This window comes from Papaver somniferum, unplaced genomic scaffold (genome assembly GCF_003573695.1).
Source record: "Papaver somniferum cultivar HN1 unplaced genomic scaffold, ASM357369v1 unplaced-scaffold_21, whole genome shotgun sequence".
Lineage (NCBI taxonomy): Eukaryota > Viridiplantae > Streptophyta > Magnoliopsida > Ranunculales > Papaveraceae > Papaver > Papaver somniferum.
Window position 1 is genome coordinate 12,810,459 of NW_020631041.1, and position 8,465 is coordinate 12,818,923.

The window sequence follows — 8,465 nt, forward strand, 5'->3', positions numbered from 1 at the left end:
ATGTTGTAAAGACTAGGGCAAAGGGCAGAAAGAGAACCTTGAATGCACCATTTATCTTCCCATAAACGTACTCTATCGCCCTTACCAATCTTAAATTGACAGAGCTTGAAGAAATCTTCGGCAGTTGAGTAGATATTCCTCCACAAACTGATACCATGCTTCCCCTTAGTCTTGTGATAGTTCTCCATCCAAAGTCTACCGGACCATGCTTGTCTTTAACAACTCTTGACCATAGAGGTTTAGGTTCATTACCAAGTCTCCACCACCATTTTTGGAGAAGAGAGCAGTTTAGATGCTTTAAACTTCTAATACCCAAGCCACCAATCTTTATCGGTTTACAAACATTTCTCCAACCTACCCAATGATGTTTCTTAGATTCAACCGACTCATCCCATAAAAAATTTCTAATAACTTTCTCAATGGAATTTATGACTTTAGTAGGAGCCGTGAACAAAGAGAAATAATAGATTGAAAGTTTTTCTCACAAGTCAACCGACTTATCCCGTGATTACTCTAGGCGGAACACGTTGAGATGGAAAGTTTTTCTCACAAGTCAGCCAACTGTACCCATCAGGAATCGGCATGATATAAGAGTATATCATTCATTCACTACAGATATTCCATTCGGAACCAATGCCAATATTGGGTGTTACAAGTACAGATACATTAGACGGCAGACTTAACACCTTTTTAGTGTAAAACATAGCTTGGGCTTGAGCGAAAACAATGGAAAGATAACTATTTCATATATTTAAGCATTCTTGTAATATGTTACATAGAAGAAGGAAAAATGTAATTTGTTATATAGTGAAAAAGGAAATGGGAAGATACAGTTTTATGAAGAAAATACTACCTGGTACCAATTTATTAGCAAGGTACAGAGATCAATAATATGTTGTATGATTGACCAAATAGGTTATGCACTTGTGTCCAAAGATCATACAACAACAAACCTTCAGTTACGTTTTCTTTGTTTCTTGCATACCAAATGTGATTGCTAAATACAAATGAACCGGAAATCCGGCACATGAAGTTAGAACAGGAGATCAGGCTGCAGTGGAATCTAAGATTCACAGAATCTCAGTCAATTGCACATGGAATCGGAACTCGAAATCAGGCCACATTGGAATCTAAGATTCCCAGAATCTCAGTCCATTGCACATGGAGCTGAACCCGAAATCAAGCTACAGTGGAATCTAAGATTCCCAGAATCTCAATCCATTATTGCACATGGAGCTGTCCAGAATCCCGCTCCTTACGGCACTGATCATCAAAAGATATACGAAACTCAATTTATTTTCCCATCTATAACGGTTGGCTGAAGAATCAAGTTTTAAATCATATTATTAAATCATCACCTAATGCAAACAGTATCTCTTGTATATATTTCAATATGTATATGTAGTTAGGATTATTCCGGCAGCTCAATTTTCATTTTAATAATGTTTTTCTTGATTCGACATATAATCATTCACCATTTTTAAATTCATATGTTTGGTTCCCAAGTACTAACCACCTTCAACTGCAAATTATCCCATGTGTTGCGTACAACTAACTACTAAGTGTAGATCCTAGTTAGTAAGTTCGCGAATGATTCGCGAATCATTCGCGAATTTTTCCGTATCACGAATTTTACCGTCTTATTCGCGTACGTTTGCAACTCCGAACCCAAGTCGCGTATTATGTGGCATTCCCGGATTATTCGCGAACCGTTCACGAATTTTACGTATTCCGAATGATACGTCCGCTTAATTCGCCATAAATTCTTTAGCTTTTACTTTTCAAAGACTCCACTTTTTGGGCTTTACTGCCTTCCGAGCATACACGACCGAATATTAGACGTGTTGTAATTTTTATGAAACAAAAACGACTGAAGAGATTTGAAGGTGAAGGTGAGAGAGATCTCAAACTCACTAACCAAGCATCTAAACCACCATACGACGTCCTCTTGGATAACTAATGTTGTATATATTATTAATATCATCATATTAAGTTTATTTTTTCTTTAAATAACTCACACATATGCATAAAAATTGGTTTATGACCTTATAAATACAAATTATTTGTTATATATAGATACCGAATTTTCAGAGCCGAACTCACGTTTATAAATCGAATTATACACGTACGTATGCCGTTCCGAATTACTGACGAATCACGTCCCGTTGACCGAATTTTGGACCGAATCTGGATTTTACAAAACCGTATAATACTCGTACGTTTGCCGTTCCGTACGTTTGCCGAATCCCGAATTGCTAACTAGGGTGTAGATAGGAAGCAAACATGGTCCCACTGACAAACTAGTCGACCGGCAGGGCCAGACCAATAGGGGAAACAGGGAAAGTCCCATTTCGGGGCAACAAGGCCTGGGGGCAACAAAATAGTTGTTATGTTATTTGGGTTTTTGTTAAAAATAAAAATATTTTACAGGCTTAGTCATAATTGTGTTGTGTACCGACTGAATATTGAATAGCCGGTGCTAAAATGGAAGTGTTTTACCCATTCCATCGGATAATCATTATCGGGAATTACAAAAGAAAAAATTCAATCATAGCTTTTAGGATTTAGGAGTGAAGTTGTAAAGGTTTTTTAATTCTCATCTTCAATCTCTAATTCTTCTTTTGTATGCCTATCTATCTTCATTCTCTTGATAGTTAAATTCGCTAGTGTTATTGTCCGATCATTGTAGAAAAAAATGATCATTGATGTAATTATGGGGGCAACAAAAATAATTGTACGCTTCAGGGAAAAAACAACTCAGGACCGGCCGTGCGGCCGGCCATCTTAAACTTTCCTTCCACTCGGGTAGTTGTTGGCAACAGGACTGCTCGAGGGTTACTAAATCTCACGGGAATTACCGATATGAAGTAAATCCAGTAGATTATAATTCCTTGTAGCATCCTTACGATATAAACGGTCTCACATCAATCGTTACAAAGATCATCCATAAGTTAGATGTTCGGCACATTGTTAATTAGTGATCTACTAATAGTGTTACATTGTTGGATATTTTCGTCGGTAGTTATGTTTTGCAACTAATATCCATGCATCTTCAAACGCGTCTTGGTGTAGACATGTAGCTGATTATATGAACCTTAAAAGAGAACATTTTGTGTTTAATTAGTTTGGAGATATTTTTATTTTTTTGGTGTGCATTTAAAGTCCTTAGAGATTGATAACTGTAGCCATTTTCGTTTTTGATCGATGGAGAAAGAATATGTCGATCGAAAGAAGGCATACCAGAGACTTGAATCATGTTATTTTTTCTTTTTCTTCTTTTTTTTCTCCAGGGAGTTTTGGCTTTATCTCTTCTAATGAGTTTAGCTTTAGAAAAAGAATATTAATAATTCAACATGCATTATAGAAATATCTTCCTAGATGCCTAACCAATATAACGACTAACCTATTCAACTAGCTAATAAGTTGGCGCGACCGATTCATGTATACGTATCGAACCACGCGCGTCGAGATAGCAAACATGTTCCATAACGATAGAACTGGAAATTAGAGCACATTCTTATTTGTGTGGACTAAAAAAAAACTCTCTTTGAAATACAAAGAAAAAACCCCTTTAAATACCCATCTCATTTATCTCAAACCAACCATATCATCACAAAGCTCATACTAATCCTAAAACCTCAACCCTCCCTCTCTATTATTCGAGTGCTTATCTCTTTTTCTTTCTTTCTTTCTTTCATTCTTTCTAAATATGCTTAGGAGAGCCAGAAGCACTTTAGTGTTACAAGAATCCACCTCTTTGCTTATCAAAAAGCAGGATTCTATGATCTCTTCTCAAGAATCAAACAGCAACATAATTGCAGTGAAACCCACTTTCAAATTGAGTGGAGGTTCATTAAAAACGTCGTCGAATGGTATCTTTTCATCGGTCTCGGAATCGAACTTTATGAAAGCATGCAGTCTATGCAGAAAAAAGTTGAGTCCTCTGAAGAATATCTACATGTATAAAGGTGATCAAAGCTTTTGTAGTGACGTCTGCCGGTGCCGGAAAATTTTGATAGAGGAATTATTGATGGAGGAAATAGAAGAGGAGGAGACCACAATGGAAGTTCCAACGAAAGATATAGTATCATCTTCTATATATTTTGCAACGAATCTTGGAAATGGTCTACCGCCGCGGCGAAATCATGTCCAAGCCGCAGCTTAGATTTGGTGCAGGTTTTTTGTTAGAATTTTTTGCTCAAGGTATTGATCGTTACACTTTGTAATTGATCTTATATATCTATTTTTGGGTTCTCTTTTCTATGTTTTTTTTCTCCTCCTAATCACCTCTTTGGGTGAGCCTTCTGTAGTATATGGATGAGGTGAAATTAGATGATTTACCAAATATAAGTCATTTTGAAAGGCAAAATTTTGTGTTTTGTTCCCCATTAATTTCTTTGGTTTCTTGAATTTAGTTTCAGTATCTCATGAATAAACCTTTCTGTACGAGCTCAGCAACACGTGAACAAAATAATGTTACATGCACCAACCGAATAAGCTCCCAAGATTTTTCAGGATTTTTTTTTACTCAAGATGTGGTGTTAAGTTAATTGTGAAAGTTATGTCAACCGTAGAATCAGTTTTCATTACCAATGATTGGATTAATTTAAAACAAATTCTCTCTGTCGGAAAAAGTGAGAAGCCGAGAAACTTGCCGAGGTTTTCGCCGGCTCAGCAGAGATTAACTACACTGATTTGGCCATGTATTTTTCTGAAGACCCTCCAACAAAAATGAGATGTCAAATAGTGTTCCAGATATAGAAAAATAAAAACATCATAGTAGGGCCAACAATACAGCGTATAATCTCCACATATACGCTAGAACCTGTCTCCTGTATTATTTGTGTTCAGACAGTTTTATCCTCCAACACATATGATGTCCCCATATCCACATAAAATAAAAATTTCCCTCTAAAACTGTGGTGGAAATGCGTCAATTCCTTATCATCTATCTCATTATCGTTATACTTTTCTTGGTCCAGTGGAAACCGGAAAATGCAGATGCAAATGCGAAAGAATAAAAAGAGGTCACATAATACAAATTCGAACGTGGAAAAAAAAGGTCATCGAGTATTTTTCTTTATTGACATTTCTACCAAATTCCGAAATTGACATCCTCAATTTGTTGATCAACTTTGATTGGATAGCTATCACTAGATGACTGGGTCTGCGGTGGCGACCGACCTGAAATTCATCTACGTCACAACGGGAAACCATTTGGAACGGATATAAACGTTCCTAAATGGTTATGTTACACACTTTATAACTTACACAGGTGAACAATGGGATGAGTTAAGACTTTAGCTCAGACAAGAATTTTATTTGTTCCTTTCTGGATCCGTGTCCCTATCTCTGATGGAACGAATGAATCAGAAAATAATCGAAGTTAAAATGGAAATGATGAAAGTAATCGATGTTAAAATTGAAATGATGAAAATCGGAAGATAGTAAACATTTGGGTGCCTTTAGCGGATCCAACTCCCACACCTAACGTCTTTCACTGTCATAGAAACGAATCTAGTTTAATTCAAGTTTGGGTGAATAAAGGTAGGCTCGCGTATCTGTTCGAGTTATCACCCGCCGCAATCATATAGTAGTTATTTAAGTTAGAAATGTGATATTTATAAAAATAAATAAATAATAATTTAATATTCAAATAAGACAGCAGTTTAGTTCAATTATAAGTTTGCCAGCTTAATTTTTGTTTTGAAAATTATTTCTGTTCAATTTGTCTAGTAATTCAATATGTTTAAATACAATTGTTTGGTTTCTTAATTTCCTACGACTATATATAAGTTTTTCTAGAATCTAATTTTGCTTTTTAGGATGATTTAAAAACCTACCCAAATGCTAAATTAAGGTGCGGCCGGGGTGTTCAAATTCAACAGAAGGAAGATGCTTCAAGGAAAAAAAAATCAACATAAGGTACTCAAATTCTATATATTGGTAGATGTTTTATTTGATGCTAGTAATTCCTTGTGAAATTTGGTATCCATTTTTAGATTGTTTCCTTACTAATTGAATTTTGCAGACCTCAAAAAATGGAATTATTAAATCTCCATTACTATTCATGTTGCTGATGGTGGTCAATCTATTTCACCTGGCTTCAACATCTCTTCCTTTCATCAACACGAGCAGATCTCTATTATCCCCTTCAATTTCAACCTGTTGATCCAGCTCTGCTGCCCAATTGGAAGCTGCTTTTGCTCCCTTTGTTATCAAATCTGAGATGTTGGTGAAGAGGATCGGAATTCCCCTGGCACCATTGCAGTTTCCAGTATGATAAGAGAGGATTAGCCCAATGCCTGTTGTACCTTGGCTTGGTTCTCAGATACCCACATTAATTTCAGAGAAAGGAATTGTGGGAGCTTCCAACTATTCATGTAAGTTATGTGAATTTGGTTTATATAATTTTTCCCTGAATATGAAATATGCAAATTTGTGTTAGGTTTATCCATCACAGCTGTATGAAGGTTTATGTAGTTTATTATCTGTTTTTCCACTTTATGAGTTGGGATGGAATTTTGTTCAAATACCATTGTGCACATTTGTTTCCATATATGCCAATTCACAATTGCACTGAATTCATACCATTTCAAATTATTTCCAAATTTTCAGTTCTATTGAGACAATTTGTTAATCATTCATGATAATCTCTGTAATTTCCATAAGCATGTGAAATGCTGATGTTCAGATAATACCATACTTGTTTTGTGTAGTTGAAGTTTATAAATAGGTGGGTCTAAGTCTCATCATTTAGCTTGCATACATCACATCTAGGACCTATGTATGTTATAACTTTAGCTAACCTCGCATTCGTGGGGAGGATAGTGTATGCACACTTCCAAGTAAATATTTTGACAAAGGGGGACACATTAAGTTTCCCACATTTTGGTTAGCAACCAAGTGGTCATAGAGGGATTTCACTATGAATTCACCTGTCTTGGATAAAGGCCAAGTTATTGTGTTCTCTCTCCATTGCCAGCAATCCTGATAGATAAAACTATGTCACTAGTTTCCTCATTGAAGATGAACCTTATGAGATTTTCATCCCATCGGTTTCCATCTATGATGATTTGATCAACTCTTTCTATGTTGGTCGGGCAATTTAGTGGTTTACTAAGATGTGGTTTTAATCAGGAATCCAATAATCCCTCCAAATATTTATTTGGGTACCATCTCCAATAATCCATAAACTCATATTCTTTGTATTTGATATGCCTGATAAGATACCTTTCCATGTATAGGAATCCGAATCATTCGGGATTATGGAGATGTTCATTAGGTTTATTTCCTTGTAGTATCTTTCTTGAAGAATTTGGGCACACAGCAATGTTGGTTGTTTGATCAAGCTCCATCCCATCTCGGTGATCTTGGCGTAGTTGTATTTCTCCATGTCCATAAAACCAAGACCTCCCTCTTGTAATGGTTTGCAGAATGAAATCTAAGTCTTTAAGTGGATGTAGTTCAGCTTACCTAGCTCATTATGCCAGAAGAAGTCACGTTGGATATTGTTTAGCTCTTGGGTGATCTTTTTAGGTAACTTAATATATATTGAAGTAACAAATTTTATTAAAACTGCTTTTCCAGCAGTGTTGACATCCCTTCCTTTCGAATCCTTCAATCTACCCTTTAGGTTGTCAACCATAGGGTGGAAATCGTTGATTTGGGATTTATTTGTGAATAGGGGGCCACCAAGGTATGTATAATTCAGAGGGATGTTTTGAACTTGGAAAATGTTCGTTATCAGCTCTCCATCTTGATCCGGAGTGTTAGTACCAAAGAACACTCCAGAGTTGTTATAATTTATCATCTGACCAGAGATAATGCTGAATCTTTCAATAAGGCTTTGTAGATTCTGAGCCTCCCTTGTTGTAGCATAGCAGAAGACGAGACAATTGTCTGCAATATGAGGTGGCTCACTGAAGGTTTTTTTTTAATGATTTTTATACCATGAAGATTTCCTTTATCTTTTGCCTCCATTATCATTCTAGAGAAGACTTACATACATATAATAAAAAGGTATGGGGAGAGAGGATCGTCTTGTCATAATTCTCTAGTGGGAGAGTAAAATGAGATAGGAGAACCATTTAAGAGGATAGCAAGGCTAGTAGTGGAAATGGATTGCTTGACTAACTGGCACCTTTTTCTGAGAATCTCATTTTTCTCATAACACTTATTACGAAGTCCCATTCGACTCTGTCAAAGGCTTTTGATATGTCGATTTTCAGACCCCTTGTTTTCCTTTTTTTCCTCATACAATGGATAATTTCATGGGAGATGGTTATATTACCAGTTAGTTGCCTTCCTGGGATGCAAGCCGACTAATAAGGAGAGATTTTTTTTAGGGAGAAGCACTTTCATCGGATTAGCAATAATTTTGGATATTACTTTGTAGGTAGTATTACAAAGAGATATGGGTCTGTAGTCCCATGGGGAGGTAGGATTTTGAACCTTAGGAATGA

At 36.2% G+C, this 8,465-nt stretch overlaps 1 long non-coding RNA gene across 1 annotated transcript; it reads left to right on the forward strand.

Annotated features, from left to right (window-relative positions):
- The first annotated feature begins 5,001 nt into the window (after positions 1 to 5,001).
- Positions 5,002 to 6,593, forward strand: LOC113340311. Its single transcript, XR_003355436.1, has 2 exons — positions 5,002 to 5,925; positions 6,032 to 6,593. It is a non-coding gene; the product is annotated as an uncharacterized LOC113340311 (long non-coding RNA).
- The last annotated feature ends 1,872 nt before the right edge of the window (positions 6,594 to 8,465 follow it).